Source organism: Cervus canadensis, chromosome 27 (genome assembly GCF_019320065.1).
Source record: "Cervus canadensis isolate Bull #8, Minnesota chromosome 27, ASM1932006v1, whole genome shotgun sequence".
NCBI lineage: Eukaryota > Metazoa > Chordata > Mammalia > Artiodactyla > Cervidae > Cervus > Cervus canadensis.
This window is the reverse complement of record NC_057412.1, coordinates 18,488,840-18,507,128: the sequence shown is the minus strand read 5'-3', so window position 1 is coordinate 18,507,128 and position 18,289 is coordinate 18,488,840. Positions and strand designations below refer to the sequence as shown.

The 18,289-nt window shown below is 34.9% G+C and overlaps 1 protein-coding gene across 4 annotated transcripts in view; it reads left to right on the top strand.

Annotated features, from left to right (window-relative positions):
* LOC122428683 overlaps positions 1–18,289 on the top strand; it is a 673,994-nt gene that overhangs the window by 578,445 nt on the left and 77,260 nt on the right. For 3 of the 4 annotated variants that reach the window (XR_006265790.1, XR_006265791.1, XR_006265788.1), the window contains one exon: positions 17,096–17,156. The gene's annotated coding sequence lies outside the window, so the exon portion shown is untranslated. Of the gene's footprint in view, positions 1–14,796; positions 17,157–18,289 lie in introns of all 4 variants that reach the window. The other variant, XR_006265789.1, reaches the window with a different exon arrangement.

Below are 18,289 nucleotides of genomic sequence, written 5' to 3'. Positions count from 1 at the left end.
TCTATAGTTAAAGAGTTACGAACAATAGAAGAAAGAATTGATTAAAGTGGATTCAACTCATGCACATATCATGCCATTTTTTCTTAGTTACACACAGTGTTTTGTGAAATCAAAACTGCTCTTACTTTATGATAGAAACATTAATAACATATCTTTGCATTAATCACAAAATGAATGTTGTTGATAAACAAAAACCCATGTTGTCACTCATAATAGTATGCTAATAGAGATGATTTTGCATGTAAAATATGAACAGTAAGTTCCTTGTGTAGATCATGAGATGATTCTAAATGTAGGCACCAAAGAATTTTTATTTGGTTCTAGAAAGGTAAAGATGTAAAGACTGATGTAGTTGGACCAATGGCCATCAATATGGGACTAATCTGAAGCATTCACATTATAAATCTGGAATAAATTTAATACAATTGACTACAGATGGCAACATATGAATAATCCACGTTTTGCTAACTCGGCCCACTCTTGTTCAACCACAGTCCTTTTAAAGAGACTCTGTCATCACATGCAGAAGATATGTAGACGTGGAGGGTGCCATTACACCAGCACACCACAGGTCAGTGGGGAGGATGAGGGCGATTTTATCTGAAACGAAAATTGTTTTCAAGTATCAGTAATTGACAGTACATGCATGAGGGTAGCGTCAGGTCACATGTGACTTTTGAAAAGTAGAACGTGCTATCTGTAATTGAGAACAGACAGTGGAAGAGGATGTGGTGGACAGAAAACCAAGGTGCGGTTCCTTATGTACAGTCAGATCCTTAAGTATGTTGTAGAATGAATTGCCTCTACTTTTCTGGGATGGCATTAATTAACATTTATTCTATTTTTAATTCTTTAAGCACTTTATTGTACTTGGATATCATTTGAGTATATTCATTTCACTGCAGAAAAACATTCCTATTAAATAATTCAATTGCTAACAGGAAATAACAAACAGGTGTCCCCAGTTTTGAGTGCATGCCCTTCCCAGCAGTACATTCCATATTCCCTAATTCCAGGATCGATGAGGTCCTGTCTGCACACCTTTGGCTCATGCTCTACTTGTTTCCAAAGGTTTTACCCCTTACTTCTGGGGATGCAAATTTGTGAAGTCATGTGAACATTTGATACTAAGTCAAAGGAGTCTTTGTGGTGTCTCTCGTTAGGTAGAAAGTCAAGTCGGCTATTTTTAACTTTGTTCCTTAACTCTTCTAATAAAAATTTCTATTTTAATAACCAGAAATGTTTGCAGCCTTTCATTCTCATGAAATCTGAAGTTAGTTACTGTGTAAGGCATAGCTACTGAGTGCGTAAGAAAGACACCAGACCTCCAAGACTGCTACCCTTAGTAAGTGAGCCTCATCTGTATGTGAGCCAGGAAGTAAGATATCATGCATATTTAAGATGAATGCTCATCTTAAACAGTCCAGGTAATACAACTAGCAGCTTTACCTGTCTGCAACATGTTTTTAACTACCCAACTTTGTTAATTTTAAGCTTTATATGATTTATCTTCTTCTCTACAGTACTAGGACTGATGAAAATCCCAAAGAAAGAGAGCATTTATGTCATTACACTAAATTTATGGTCTTGATTTTTTTTCTTACTCTCAAATCAGTTTATTTAAGGGCCTTTTAATCTGGTTTGTAAGCTTTCAGGGGGATGATCTTGGTACCCCAAATTTTTAAATCAGCCAAAGCATGAAAGGATCTGCTAATTACTTGTGAGCCAAATCTTTAGCCTTGAGAAGGCCCAGATATCCAAAAACAGCAAAAGAGGCATTTTTTAAATTAGTTAAAGACATATACTGAAAATTGCATATTATTTAGTTTCTCTGTTTTGGAAAAATGAAAATTGAATTGTATAATTCCGTAGTTACTGCAAGAGTAATGGTTAAAAAACTCTAAGCCACTTAAAACACCGATGTTACCACACACTTAAAGACAACACTTTTTTCTTCAATATGAAAATGTTATACAAGCAAATATAACCGTACATGGATGAACTTCACCCTCATCAAAGTTGGATTAGAGAAATTAGTCTGAATCATCAACTATATCAATTTACATAAATTGCTTAGCACCAGACCCATAATTTGAGAGTGTTCAATAAATATTAATACTTTTCTATATCTATTAAAGGATTTATAACTTGACTTTTAAATGCATGTATGAACTAATATAAGTAGTGATTAAACCTCATTTTACATGGCCAATATTTTGAGAAATCATGTTTATTTAAAACTTCTCACTTCAATTAAAATGTTTTCATCACCTCCCATATGATACAAAGATAATGAATGGTCATAATTTCTTAATGAGTCTTGATGATTATAAGGGCAAAAATAATAAGCAATTTAATTCTTTATATTAATTGTTTGAAGTCAGGTAATTAAAAAAGGTTTTATTCTCCACTACTCATTCTGATTTTCTAAAGAAATTTAGGCAATATTTTCTGAAGACTCCAGAATGTTTTTCATTTGTGTAATTTACTAACTATGTTTTATGGTGTCTTTCAGCATATTTTTCTGGAAAAAATCTTATTTTTCATGTAAATAATAATTCCATTAGGAGCCTTCTCCTTTATTTATGTGGACTCGGTGGAGTATTTTGACTTCAAGATTATGCAAGTTATTATTTACTTACTATCATTCCTTCAATCAAGGCTTTGCCTTTAAATTTCACATTGTGCTTGACATAGTTTTATATTTCTGTGACTTAGGTTTAACTTTGTTAAAAGGTAGACTGAGGCGTGTTAACATTTTAAGCATTTATTTGAGGACAAAAAATGACTGGAATCTGGCAGCACCAAACTGAAAGTGGTTAGAAACTCTCAGAAGGGCTTTACTGATAGGAACTATAGGATAGACTTTTTAACAGAGAAGACAGTGAAGCAAAGCCAGGAAATTTGATGGCTATAGCTTAATCAGTTGCCTAATTTAGGAAAGGCTTGTTGGCTGTTCATGATTGGTTATCTTCAGGTTTCGATTTCTTATCCTTGCGGCATTTCAGGCTTAGGTTTCGGTTCACTTACAAAGGCACCAAAGCCACCTCATCTAATGCTCTCCTTGTGTAATTCATTTAATGATTTCAATCTGCTTTTTATTTTCATGAGCTACTTATTTTTTCTGCATTTTCATACCATTTCTTTTCGTTGTCACTTCTTCCACCTTGCCAACCACCATCATGTGAGTTTCAAGGAGGAAAATAAATTTTCTTCTGCCCGAAAGTTTCTTCTGCTGATCTAAGAATTAATGTGAGACAGGTTAACAGGGTAAAATAAAAATTGATTCTGTATATACAAGAGCCTACATGAGGTTCAAAGACAGAAAGGTAAAATGAAGTATATATTCCATTGTAAGCTGAGAAATGGGCAAGGGTCTGGGGTTCCCAGGACAGACCATCCACAGGACAAGAAGAACAGATGTTCAGTTATTTGATGTTTAGTTTGCCATAAAAGGTGGGGCCACTAAGATGAAATTTATCTCTGGTAAGATCTCTATTTTCTGGGAAAAATCCCTAATTTAAATTCTTCTAGGTAGTTAGGAGAGCAGCAATAGTTTCTCTTGAGACGTAGGTCCTCAGTTGCCATTAGTTTTCAGGTCTATTATATCCTTCTACTCTTCTGTCTATTCATTCTATTAGTTCTGAGAGTATTATATTTAACCTCCAACTAAAAATCTTTATGTCTACTTTAAAAATAATTATAATACATTACAGAACTATTTGTAACTTTGTTCTGTATTTTCCAAGTCTCCTGTAGATGTGTTATTATACATTCATAATTTTAAAAAAACCTAAAAAAGAAAATAAAAATAATAAATTTAGTGAGAAAAAATACATCCTTTTATAGATCATCTCTGGTGAAATGGCCTTGAGAATCATTTTAGGAAATTGTATGAAATAAATTATTTAAGAGATTCAAATTTATATAGACTAGAAGTTTTAAAAAAAAAACATAAAGAAAAAGACTATAAGAAATGGTGTGGTATGTTGTGGCTACAGGTATTTGGGTGCAGGAGTTTAGAACAGATTTGTCTGAAGATGTCCCACTTTGATACATGGATTGTTCTGTGGGCTTCCCAGGTGACACTGGTGGTGACGAACCCACTTGCCAACAGGAGACTTAAGAGACAAGGGTTCAGACCTGGGTTGGGAAGATACCCTGGAAAAGGATACCCATTCCAGTATTCTTGTCTGGAGAGTTTCATGAAAGCACTATGAATTAATTCAGCATAATTAAGATTTATACAATTTTCACACAATAGCAGGATACAAATTCTATTCAAGTTCCCATAGGCCGTAAACCAGGAGACAATGGAACATATCCAGATACGTAAAACAAGGTGCCAAAAATTCATGGTCTGAGGTATTGAAATCATGCAGTCTGTTCCCTTATCACTGTGGAATTATGTTAGAAATCAATATCAAAAGATACTTGAAAATAACCCACTTATTTTCAAGTGCAATGTGGTATTTACCAAGATAGACCTTTAACTTACCCCTTGAAAACCCTAATAAAGTTTAAAGACTGGAAAAAACACAGAGGGTAATTGCAGAGAAGAAAGCATTTAAATGAGAAATTAACAACAAAATTAGAAGTTAATATCAAAGATACTTAAAACCCCATGTATTTGGAAATTACATGTCCTCTTTTAAATGATGGGTGTATCTAAGAATCCATAACAAGGAAAATTAGAAAATATTTGTAACGGAATAAAAATGAAAAGAGAATTTATCAGAATTTGTTGCATGAGCTGAAGGTGCTCAGTGCAACTAAATACAATGTTTCTCACTAATTGTATGAAGAGAAGTAAGCAAAAGGTGATACAGGAAAGAAAAAATTATCCAATTTTCTATTTTGTCCCAAGTTCCACATCTTAATGGGCTTCGCTGGTGGCTCAGATGGTAAAGAATCTGCCTGCAAAGCAGGAGACTCAAAACTTCTGTTTGTATCCTTTGATAACACAAGAAAGGAAAATGTAGATGAAGGGACAGTGAATCAAAATTCCTAACTGGGAGCAGTTAGTGTCTTTTGAAATTTCAAAAATATTCAAGAAGAAAATAAAAAGGAAACAAAATGGAAACGAGACAAGAGAAAGTTTCAAAAATTGTAGTTTAGCTCAGAGGTCAGCAAGCTGTAGCTGGCAGCTCAAATCCAGGACCTGTTTCTGTACAGTGTACTTGCTAAGAATAGTTTTTACATTTGTACATGTTGAAAAAACAAAAGTATTTTATATATGAAATTGATGAATTAAAATTGTGTTGTCCGTGATAAAATTTTATTGGAACACTGCCCCTTTCTTTAATTTATGTATTGTCTGGACTACAATCATACTGCAATAGCAGAATCAAGCAGTTATAACAAAGGCCATATGACATGCAATACTTAAGGTATTTATTATCTCGTCCTTTACAGAAAAGTCTACTGACCTCTGATTCAGAGCATTTTCAAGCTGATTTTCCTAGCTAGTCAAATCGTTGTTTACTGAATAACACTTTGGCATTTCAAATCTAAGTAAACTAATAAGCAGACAGTTTGTTCAGGTTTTTCCATGAACATTTTCTTTACAATAACACAAAATACAAACTACTGTGAAAGCAGTTTCCTTGATGTATTTGTTAATTAAAAAAAAAATTAAACTGTTTATTTTGAGATAACTTATATGCAGCCCTAAGACATAAAACAAAGAGATACCATGTACTCAGTTACCACTTGAAAATAATAATATGAAATCACAACCTAGATATTAACCTGAATACAGTTAATACAGAATATTCCAATCATCTTAAAGGATTCTTCTTGTTGCCCTTTTATATCCACTGTTGGTTGCCTCCCACTTTCCCCCTACTTTAACCCCTTCTGTTTTCCATTTCTATAATTTTATCGCTCCAAAATTTTATAGATGGAATCATAAAGAACAGAACCTTTGGGGAGGGAGGGACTTTGTTTCATTCAGCATAAGTCTCAAGAGATCATCCAGGTTGTTGTGTGTGAATAGTTGGTTCTTGTCTATTGCTGAAGAGTATCCCATGATATGGGTTTATCTGTTTGACTCCTTATCAGTTGAAGAACACCTGGGTTGTTTCTAGTTTTGGGTTATTATGGGGGAAAAAATGGCTATAAACATTCATGTACAGGTTTCTGCATGAGTATAAATTTTCATCTCTTTGGGATAAATGCCCAAGAGGAAAATTGCAGAGTCGTATGGTAAACATATGTTTAGTTTAAAAAAAAATGTGCCAAACTGTTTTCCAGACTAACTGTACCATTTTAAATTCCCATCAGCAACCAATAGCCTCTCCAATGTTTAGTGTACTCACTAATTTTTTTAGTTTTAGCTCTTCTAATAGAAGTGTAGTAATATCTCATTGTGGTTTTGATTTGCATTTCCTAATGACTAATAATGTTCAACATCTTCAATGTGCTTATTTGCCATCTGTATATCCTCTTGGATGAAATGTCCCTTCATTGTTTCACCCATTTTCCATTTGGATTCTTTGCTTTTTTTACTGTTGAGTTGTGAGGGCTCTTTATATCTTCATGTGTGTGGGCTAAGCTGCTTCAGGATTGTTCAACTCTGTGCGACCCTAAGGACTGCAGCCTGCCAGGCTCCTCTGGCGGTGGGATTCTCCAGGCAAGAACTGGAGTGGGTTGCCATTCCCTCCTCCAGGGGATCTTCCTGACCCATGGGTCGATTGAACCAGCATCATTTATGTCTCTGGCATTGGCAGGAAGTTTCTTTACCACTAGCACCGTATTTACTAGATACTGATTGTCAGATATGAGGTTTGAAAATAATTTCCTTTCAATCTGTAGCTTGTCTTTTCATCCTCTTAATGGAAATGTTTATGGAGCAAAAGATTTTAACTTTGATGAAGACTAATTTACCATTTTTCTTTATGGTTTGTGATTTTGGTGTCAATTTTAGGAACCTTTTGCCTAGCCTCAGATCCCATAGAATTTGTCCTATGCTTCCCTGGGGGCTCAGACGGTGAAGCGTCTGTCTGCAGTGCAGGAGACCCGCGTTCGATCCCTGGGTTGGGAAGATCCCCTGGAGAAGGAAATGGCAGCCCACTCCAGTATTCTTGCCTGGAAAATCCCATGGGTGGCGGAGCCTGGTAGGCTACCTTCCACGGGGTTGCAAAGAGTCGGACATGACTGAGCGAGACCTCCTCCAGTATTTTCTAGAAGTTTTGTAAAGTTGTATTTATGTTTAAGTTAATTTTTAAGTATTTTAAGTAAGTTTTAATTAATTAAAATTACAATAATATAAATAATAAAAAATAAAAGAAAGAAATAAAATTTTAAATACATAAGTTAATTTTTAAAATTTTGAGTTAATGTAGGATATATATTAAAGGACTCTCTTTTTTTTTCTTGGTTGGTAGATGTTTAATTACTCCCGTATCATTTGTTGAAAAGATTATCTTTTCTCCATCGAGTTGTTTTTGTATCTTTGTCAAAAATCAATGAGGCACATATGTGTGGGTCTATTTTTATATTTCCTGTTCTGTTTCATTGATTGATGTGTCTGTTCCTTCACCAATGTCACACAGTCTTGATTGTCATCAAATAGTAATCTAATATTGTATTTGTTATTAACATATTATATATATAATATTATACTTAATATTAAGAAATATATTAAATATATTAAGAAATGAGTTTTGAAATTGGATAATTCTTCACAATATATTTTTCCAACATTGTTTTAAGTATTTTAGTTCCTTTGCAAGTCCATATGAAGTTTGGAATAAGTTTATCTGTTTCTACAAAGAAACTCTTGCTGGGATTTTGATAGAGGATTATACTAAACCTGTATTTCAATTTGGGAAGAACTGACATCTCAACTGTGTTGAGACTTAGAATCTGTGAATGGGTGTTTCTTCTAGTCTCTTCGATTTCTCTCCTCAGCATTTGTATAATCTTCAGTATACAAGATTTTTACATTTATTTTTAGATCTATACCTAAGTATATCATTTTGAGTGATTTTCATTAGCATTGTATTTGTATTTTTATCTTTCATCTTCTTTTTTCCAATTCTTTGTTACCCTAGCTAGAATAGAACTTGCATGTTAAGTTGAATGAGAATAGTGAGAGTGAACAGTCTTACCTTATTGCTGATTTAAGGGAACAGCATTTTGTCTTTTCCTTTAAGTATAATGTTGACTGTAGGATTTTTTTTTGGTAGAAGATCTTCATCAAATTGAGGAAATTTCCTTTATTCCTAGTTGTAAGAGCATTTTCAATCATGAATGGTGGCTGATGTTTTCAAATGCTTATTCAACACCCATTTATAAATTCATGTGATTTTTTTAGCCTGTTAATATGATATATTATATTCATTTTAGAATATTGAACTAGCCTTGCATCTCTGGAATAAACCTCTACTGTTGTAGTATATAAGTCCTTTTATATGTTGCTAAATTCTATTTGTTATTTTTTTATTAAGAATTTTGAAGTCTATTTTCTGAAGGGATATTGGTCTATCACTTTTTTCCTATTGTCTTTGTCTGGTTTTGTTATCAAGATGATAGTAGTTTCAAAAAATAAATTGGAAATTGCTCCCTTTTTATTTTCTCAAAAAATGTGTAGAAATTGTATTAAATCTGCTTTAAATATTTGTTAGAATTATTCAGTATAACTGTCTAAGCCCTTAGATTTCTTTTTGAGGGAGTTTTTAATTATAAAGGCAATTTTTAAATATAGCTGTAGGCCTATTCAAATGATCTAATTTATATTGAGTGAGTTGTAATTTATGATTTTTGGAGAATTGGTCCATTTTATCTAATTTGTCTAGGTTCTGTGTTTGTAGTTTTTCATTGTTATTTTTAGATATCTACAAGGTTCTGTAGTGATAATGTCCTATTTCATTGCAGAAACTGATACTTTGTGTCTTCTCTCTTTTTTCCGTCAGTCTTGCTGGAGGTTTGCCCACTTATCTTCTGTTATCTTTTCCTTATTAGTTTCTAGTTTGATTCTATTGCAGTCAGAAAACATACAAGGTATGATTTCACTTATTCTTAATTTGTTCACATTTGCTTTATGGATCAGGATATGGTCTGTCTTGATATATGTTTTGGGGGACTCGAAAATAATGTATATTCTTCTACTGTTTGATGAGATGCTCTAAAAATGTCAATTAGACTCTGTTGTTTGATGATGATGAATTCTGTATCTGTGCTAATTCTCCATCTAGTTGTTTTAACAATTGTTGAAAGAGGTGTGTTGAAGTCTACAACTATAATCATGGGTTTGTCTGTTTTTCTCTTCTGTTTTGCCAGTTTTCATGCTACACAATTTGCATCTCTTCTCTTTGGTATATACACACTCAGGGTTGCTATGTCTTTTTTTAAGCATTTTATGATGTTTGTCTCTGGGAATTTTATTGAAGTCTTTTGTTTTTGATATTAATGTCATTTTCTTTGACTAATGTTGCATGATATATGTTGTGTCCATCATTTTACTTTCAAGCTGTGTATGTTATTAGGTATGAATTGAGTTCCTTGTAGATAGCATTTAACTAAGCTGTGATTTTTTTTCCCACTCCATTATGTAGATCTCTGCACTTTAATTGGTGTATTCAGACAATTTACATTTAATTTATTTATATATATGTTATGGTTTAAACTTGACATTTTGTCCTTTATTTTCTGTATTTTATTTCTCCTACCTTCCTCTGGGTTACTTGAACAATTTTTAGAATTTTTACTTACCTAGTGTTTTTCTGCATATCTGTTTGTGCATTTTTTGTGGTTGTTTTATATATTAAATTATATATACATAGCTTATCACAGTCCACTAGTGTCTTCATTTTGCCAATTCAAATGAAGTATGTAAATTTTACTTGCTTTTTGGTACCTTTATCCTTAACCATTTATAATATAATTATTTTGAATATTCTTCTACCTGCATTTAGAATCACATCAGACAGTGATAAATTTTTATTTTCACCATCAACCATAACTTAGAGAATTCCAAATAAGGAAAGTCTATTATTTTTACTCATATTTTTGTTACTGGATTCTTTCTTCCTATCTAAAGTTGTTCCAAGTTTCTTCTTTTATCATTTCCTTTCTGTTTAGACAACTTCCTGAACCATTCTTTTAGGGTAGATTTACTGTTGAAAATTATCTTAGTGTCCCTTTGTCAGATACTGGTTTGATTTGCCCATCATTCCTAGAGGATATTTTCCATAGATACAGGATTCTGGGTTAACAGTTCTTTTCTTTCAGCCATTAAAAATGTTGTTCCCTTCATCCTGCCACCACGGTTTCTGATGAGAAACGCACTTGTCAGAAATTTTTTTTTTCCTTTATACGTAAGGTCATGTTTTTCTCTTGCTGCTTTCAACGTTTTTTTCTTTGTCTTTAGTTTTCAGAGGTTTGACTAAGATGTGTTTTGGTGTGGATTTCTTTGGGTATTTCCTGCTTGTGGTTTGATAATCTTCTTAAATCTGTGTGACTTCTGCTAAATTTGGGGAGTTTCCAGTCGTTAATTCTTTGAGCATATTTTATACATTGCCCTCTATATCCTTTCTTTCTGGGATTTCAGTGGCATAAATATTTTTTCTTTTCTTATAGTTCCATAGTTGCATAAGTCTCTGTTACCTGATTTTTTTTTTCAAGTGTATTTTCTCTGTGTGGTTCAGGTTAGGTGATTTCTTTTGTTCTAGCTTCCAGTTCACTGATTCTTTCCTTTGCCCCCTCCGTTTGTTTTTTACTTCAGCTATTGTGTGTTCCGGGCTTCCCAGGTGGTACTGATGCACCGACCACTTGCCAGTGCAGGAGACGTAAGAGACGTGGGTTCCATCCCTGGGTCAGAGAGAGCCCTGGAGGAGGGCACAGCAGCCCACTCCAGTGTTCTTGCCTGGAGAATCCCACGGACAGAGGAGGCTGCAGTCCGTAGGGTCACAAAGAGTCAGACACAACTGAGGCGACTTAATACACACCACTGTATTTTCTAGTTCAAAAATTTCCATGTGATTATTTTTATATCTTCCATTTATTTGCTAAGACTTTTATTTTTTTAAGTTTACTTCAGCCATGTTCATAATTGCTCACTGAGGCATTTTCATGATGGCTACTTTAGAATCTTTGTACGGCCACTGTGGTATCTCTGTCATCTTGGTGTTCATGTGCACTGATTGTCTTTTTACATTCAGCTTGAGATCGTCCTGCTTCTCTCTGTGCAAAATCTTTCCAACTGAAGCCTGGACATGTGGATGTCATGAGTCTCTGGGTCTTATTTGAACCTTCCGTTTAAGCTAGCTTCCTCTGACACTAATCCAACAGGAAAGGGGGTACACTGCCAGGTATAGGTAGAAGTACAGGCAGCCTGTGGCCACCCCTGATGCCTAACTTTTTGCTGCAGGGAGGGGGTCAAGGGTTCCTCTTCCCCAGCAGGCCTCCACTGATACCTTCCTGGCAGGGGAAATTTGGAGTGGTTTTTTTAACTGCTCCCTTTGTGGCCTTTTCTGGCTTGCAGGTTGAGGGGTGGTGGGGTTGCCTTGTGACTGCTGGGCAATCTCTAACGTCCTGACTCTCCGCTAGGTATCCTTTGTCTGACATCACCTTAGCGGGGGGAAGAAGCTTGAGTCACTACTTTTGGGTTGGGATGGGTGTTCAGCCTCTCTCTGAGTCTCCATTGAGACTGTATTTGGGAGGAAGAGTCCTCATTATTCCCTGACAGGGATGAAAGTCCAAATTTCCTACTCAGACATTCCTACACTGCCCTGGGGTTAGCAGGGAGGAGTTGTTTGGGGGTACTTTGTTCTAGCCTCACAAGTTTGGCACTAGCCCCCGCCCCGCCGGCTCTGCCTTTGCAGGCCTGGGGTGGGTGTGTGGCATTTGATGAAAGCAAAATGGTATTGTCCCTGTGCTTTCTATCTTTTCAGCCTGCTGCTTTCCTGGTTTTGGCTAGAGAACAAGTTGGTAGAGAGAACAAGTTTTTGTTGGGAAATTTCGGGAATGTACCAATTGGTGTCTCTGGGTTGCAGGCTTTTTCAGCTTCGCGTTTTGGATGTATGAGGCAAAATTAAAATGCAGGGAACTCACCACCAGTTGTCCCTTCAGTCCTAGGGTCCCTAGTTGGACTGTATTTTCTCCATCTTTCAGTCTTTTTACCTTTGTTTTACAGACAATGTCCAGGTTTTTTCTTTGTACCTAGCAGAAGGATTTAGGATAAACGACTCCATCTGCCTGGAAGTGAATATCTGCCACACCTTCTATTTTTGTTTTTAAAGTTGAGATGACAATATATACTTTTCAAATTAGGTTCTTTAAGGAATCAGGCAAAATTGTAAAAACGTTCTAATTGTATTTTCCATTAAAAGGAGTAAATTTTAAATAGCAGATGACAAAGTATCTCTTATCTATAAGCTATTTTTTATATCCATTTCATTCCACTTTCCTATTCCTATCACTTTGTTTCTTGACTGGCAATAATGCTCCTTTAGGAGGATCTACAACACTTCTGTTCAGATGTGAGCTTTTCTCACTTAAAAGTTCTTACCAGAAGATTCCTACTTGGGGGCATGCCCATTTGATTCATTGCTATACCCCTTTGTCTACCACAAGGCCTGGCCATATAATACTACTTAATAATATCTACTGGATAAATGAATGAGAACTCAAAATTTAGCTATTTTCTTTCTATGAGGGCTTGTCTACTTTCTTCTTACTATGCTAAAGCATGGGGCACATGTGTCTGCCAGGCTCAATTCTCCATCGGACACTCTAAAGCATGTGCTTAGGACATTTGCAAAATTTGTCCAGAATTTTGCAATCTAGAAAAAAGCGTTTTTAAATTCAGCACATGTAAGCTTTTGTTTTATGGTTTACAGTTGTTTGTGTTCTGAATTACAAACGAGGAGGACACCAGAATGGTTCCCATGCATGTGTGTGTACATGTTCATTCCTACAATTCCTTAAGAAAGTGACCCAAAGACCATGACTCAAAAAAATGCATACCTTTTCCAGGGTATTTCCTAGATCCCTTGTTTGGTTTTTTTTTTTTTTTTTTTTTTGATGGTTTTCTTTTATTAGGCAAGTCATGGTTTGATTATTTTTTAAAATATTTTGCAGGTATTGTGCAGTGTGTGTGGCGGTAGTGGGGGGGCGTTGTGTACATGGAGAAGGGATAACATTGGCCCATAGTTTTGTAAGGCACCGAATATAATTTAAAAATTTTGGTAAGAGTTCTAAAGATCCTCTCATTAATTGAAAAATTGAAACACTTTTAAATGCAGGTAAAAGAACATGATTCTTTTCAGTACTACTGAGTATGTTTGGTTTAAATACTAATAAGACTTGCTTTCCTGCTTGGCTTTAGATTCTGCTTAAGGAAATGGTGAAAGATTTAATTCACTGTACTTTTGTTAGAAAGTATGGAAATGTTTGTCCACGGGAACTTTCGTCGCCGCTAGATTGGAAATTCATGGGGGAGAGGGAACCATTTCATTTTATTGCCTAAGAGCTGTTGATATATTTCCTGCATCTTTCAAAGGCATCTTTCATACCACACAGGAAAACTGTAGCTGCTGAAGGAACAGAAAGCGCACTCCTCACACGAGTCAGACTCGGCAAACTTGCACAGCAGCTGGGCTAGGTGCTGTGGAGGGTTATCACAGGACCCAGTTGCAGTGGTCTGTGTGGTCGGAGAGACAACTGGCTCCCTCGGGGACCACTCTGATGGAGACAGCGGCAGTAATGCATTCCCACTGTTGCTAGTGGATTTTGCGACCATGTAGTACAAAACGGGTGCCAGATAAAATCAGAAAGTAATGAAAAGCAAGACGAAACTCAGAGATTTTAAGTCTTCACGTAAGGGACTGAAACAAATGTCCTGGGCTTGTTGCATGCACTCATAAGGAAAAAGGAGCCTGAAGAAGGGATGTCTTTAACTCGGAAAACTTGCAGAGACTTCAGTCTTTTCATTTGAGAACCATTTGGGTGTGTTGTGAAATAAAGTTGCAGAGTAGGCATGTTCAGACCTTTATTTGCTACATTTAGTAGGAAAGATTTCCCCCCCTCCCTCTTAACTACAAGAAGCCAGAGTTTTCCGTGCAAACTGAAGCAGGCGTTGCAAGAATCAGATTCACTTTGGACGACTCTTCACATTCCAAGTCATCATTGCATTAGGCAGCACAATTCCATCTCTGGTTGATGGGCAGAAAAAGTGGGCAGCTTGCCAGGTAGACGTTTCCATGACTCCCAGCCCCCAAAGGTGATGCGTTTTTCAGCTAATTCAATGAAGAGTGGGCTGAACTTTGGGTCTAAACGAGACAATAGCTGCCTTCGCAGTATCAGCAGAATGGTTGATGGGAATGCACTCTACATTTGGCAGAGGATCATGTGACCTTACGACTGAGATTTTGTGATGGTGCCAACGGAGACTTGGAAAGCAGGAACCGTCCTGACTTTTTTCTTCTTTTTTAGCATGGCTCAGAAAATGGTGGATCTTAATACTTGACTTTAGCCAGACTCAGCAAGCGACTGAGCTTTGAAGCACAACTTCGCCTTTATTCTGGGTTTTTGGCAGGCCACCAGGAGGCTGTCCCTTTCACGCCTGATAAATTCTGCTGCTTATCTCTAAATGGGGGTGGTGGGGGGAGAAAGAAAGAACATATAAACAGAATATTGAGGCATAACAAGTGAATCCTAAAATTGTATGTGCTTTTTGTTTTTTGCCTTTTCTTAACTGCTGATTTTTTTTTTTTTTTTAATGTTAATACCCTTTTTGCTTGCTGAAGAATCCAAGTAGTTTTTTTTTTTTTTTTGGTTTGTACTGAACAGGCATTTGAACTGGGCAAACAGGACGGCAGCAGCAGTGAGCGTGAGATCATTGCAGCAGTGTAGCAAACTGGCACCCTGCCTTCTCACCCTTTTGGTTCAGGAGACAAACGTGTGCAATCCTCATTTCTAAAGTCAGCAGAGCCTGGAAGGATTCCTGGTCTCTCCCACCTTCTACCATTCTTCTGCCAGGGACGGCAAGGATTGGTGCAGCTTCTGCGCAGCGCTTTGTGCCTGCAATACCGAGAAGGAAGAAAAAGAAGACAAGCACCCTGGTCCTCTTTTTTTCCCAAGAAATAACAGGAGGCATGAAGAAAAAATCTGAGTTTGTCCTATTCCATGCAACAGTGCTGAAAAAAAGAGAGAGAGAGAGAGAGAGAGAGATGCTCCTGCTCAAAAACAAAAACAAACAAACAAAAATCCAAACCAAAACAAACTAAAAAAAAAAAGCAAACATTGGCTTGTATTTAACTACAGAGACATCGCGCTTTGTAAAGCAGCTTTGTAAGGCAGCATAAGCAAATGAGCCTTCTGTATTTGTATTATTGCAAAAATATGGCATAATAAGCAATTTATTGCACTTGGTGAAATCGCACCTTTCGTATCAGGTATAACTTTTTTTGTTGTTGTTTCTTTTTAAGTCTACTGTTCTATGAAAGGGGGTCCTTGCACTTTCAGTTTACTCTTGTAGCTCATCTCCCACTTTATTCTTATTAACTTTTTCCTTTTGCTCTCTTGCTCTAATCCTGAGTAGACTAGAAACTTTAGCAAAACTAGAAAAATCTCTATGAAAAAGACGGTACCTGTTTTAGTTTCTGTTATACATAGAAGCTTTGGAAAAGCATTAATATGTTATCTGTGCTTTTTGTGTACAGTATTACTTTTTGCTGTCTAAGAAAAGTGAACATTTAGCCCTAGATGGTAAAGAAACTAAATCTTTACTGTGATGTGACTCATAATTTGAAATATGAAAGAAGAAACTTTTTGAACTCCTAAAACAGGGTTGTGTTCGAATGTGTATTAAAATTCTCTAATAAGTGAAATTTAGTTTGAGGGAAGTTATATTTAATTTACTTACCAAGATTTCATGTGACAAAATAAGGATGAAAAGATCATGTTCTCAGTTACTAAGTAGAAAAAGGGCTTGTTCCACAATAATACTGACTTTTAAAATATATTTAAAAGAAGCATTTGTCTTAGAGCTGTTAGAAATATCAATTAGGTACTTTAGTGGAAAAAGTACACACAAACTTGTTTTACATTTAAAGCAATGTAATGGCTCAGCATATAAATGCATTGCATTCTAATTATTTTGTCTGTTTGTAGTAGTAAATTGCTGAGCAATTTAAACATTTTATAACAAAAACCTAGTTTTGCCTAGTTCAGTGGGAAAGGATTAGCCAATGTATTGCACCTATTTTAATTTTTATTAAAACTGTTTCTAAACATGTTTTAAAATTGTTAAAGAAAAAGAATGCTTTTGAAATATAGAACGTATATAAAGACTATAATTTGCACATGAAGAATTGATGCTATAATATTTTCTGTGAAAAGAATAAACTTCAAGCAAACTGTTGTGCTTTTAAAATCGTATTTTATTATAATAGAAATATATAGGGTAAACAATGAAAAATAGTACAGAGGTGATGAATTCTACCTTCTGTTTTGTCATTATACAAAGAATTGTGGGAAATTACAAATACCCTATACACTGATAACATTCAAAGAAAATGTTTTATTAAGTTTATTGGTTATTGTTCACTAATTATTTAAAAAATAGCTCTTGTTCCTTTATGCTGCCTCAGCTAATGAAACATCAACTTTCACAGGCTTAATTAACATTTATAAACCTGTTTTCATGTTTCAAGATCCTTTAGTTGAAAAACATTATTTTAAATGTTATTTTTAGGAGCCATTAATCTCTACACTCTTAATTATCTTATTAAGCTCCATGCCAAATCCAAATCTCTTTTCAGCTTTCACTAGTTCATTGTGCAAAACCTAGTCGCTTCTTTAACAGCCTTGCCTCCTTTCACTTTCAAAACTGTTACTGTGAAAACAGCACCAACCAAAATGAATGCATAAATGCAAACTATGAAACCACATTATATGTCATATGAGTAGCCTTGGGTGGGGCTCCATGAGTCTTCCAAGCCTTTAAAAAAAAAAAAAACTTTAAAAGGTTTTGCCCATTTTGGTATTGTGTTTTCTTCTCGATCGACTACCTTCATTCCCACCATACACCCAGATGCTTCTCCTAGACAGCAGTTGTCTGACATTTCTCCTTTTGTGGTTGTTTTAGGGAAAAACTTAAAGTGGATATGAGAAGTGAAGAAAGTGATCATAGGAGAAAATCATCTCAGGTAAAAATAAAAAACAAAAGAGCAATTAATATTTAATATTTTTAAAGAAAAAATAATTTTGACTGTTTAATTATAAGAATATGTTTCATACTCTTTATGGATTTAGCTGTTGGAATTGTCACTGATGGTTTGAGAGTTTATAATATTACCTACCTTTTTGAAAAATTTTTGTCTCAGTCTGGGATCAACGTACAGTTTGGGTCCCTTTGAATATAGATCTAAATATCCATTCCTATAATATAGGTGAAATACAGTTGAATAGAAAGTAATTTAGGAAAAAGACAATATATTTTGTCATTTGTCACACCATATAAAAGGAAGTGAAATCTGGGGAAAGTGAATGAAGTTCTGCTCTTTTTTAATGATCTACTAAGAGAATGAAACCAAAATATACATTCTTATGGTTAAGAGAAAACCCAAAACAAATGTTGCTTTTATTTCATGTCTAAATTTATGAATATATGTGGAAATATTTTTTTCTACATTTGAATATCTGACTGTTGATTTTCTACTATAGTTTTTAATAACATGGGAATAATTAGAAAACAAAAAATAGTAAAAATTATGTAGACCACATTATCTATAACCTATAAAAAAACATTTTATTTTATTTCAAAACATGCAAAAACACTAATTAATTTTTATGCAGTACTATTAGTTTTCACAATGAAGATATAATTGAACATGCTAAATATTGTGGATATAAGTGAAACGATTAATAATGTACAACTTACCATTTTGTTGCCGTTGAGTTGGGAGTTTTAAGAAATGTGTATGTGTGTGGCTTTATGTTTACTCTTTGTGTGTTTGCTTATTGTTTTGTGATTTAAACATTTTTTAATAACAATTTATTTTTGCCCAACCTGTTGACCAGATGAGAGTAGTATGTAGCCATATCGGATGTTTTAAGTACATATTTTTTGAAAAGTAAATTTCAATATATTGTGTTTAATGGACAAGTATCCTCTTTCATGCAGTTGATCTGGAGTATAAATGTTGGCGCGCAGTAGTAATAATAATGCTATTAATGTATCATTAATGTTTGTTTTCTGATATTAATTTACCCAAATATTGTTCATTTAACTGTAGACACATATGTATATTTAAGAATTTAAATAACTTCCTGTGCTCTT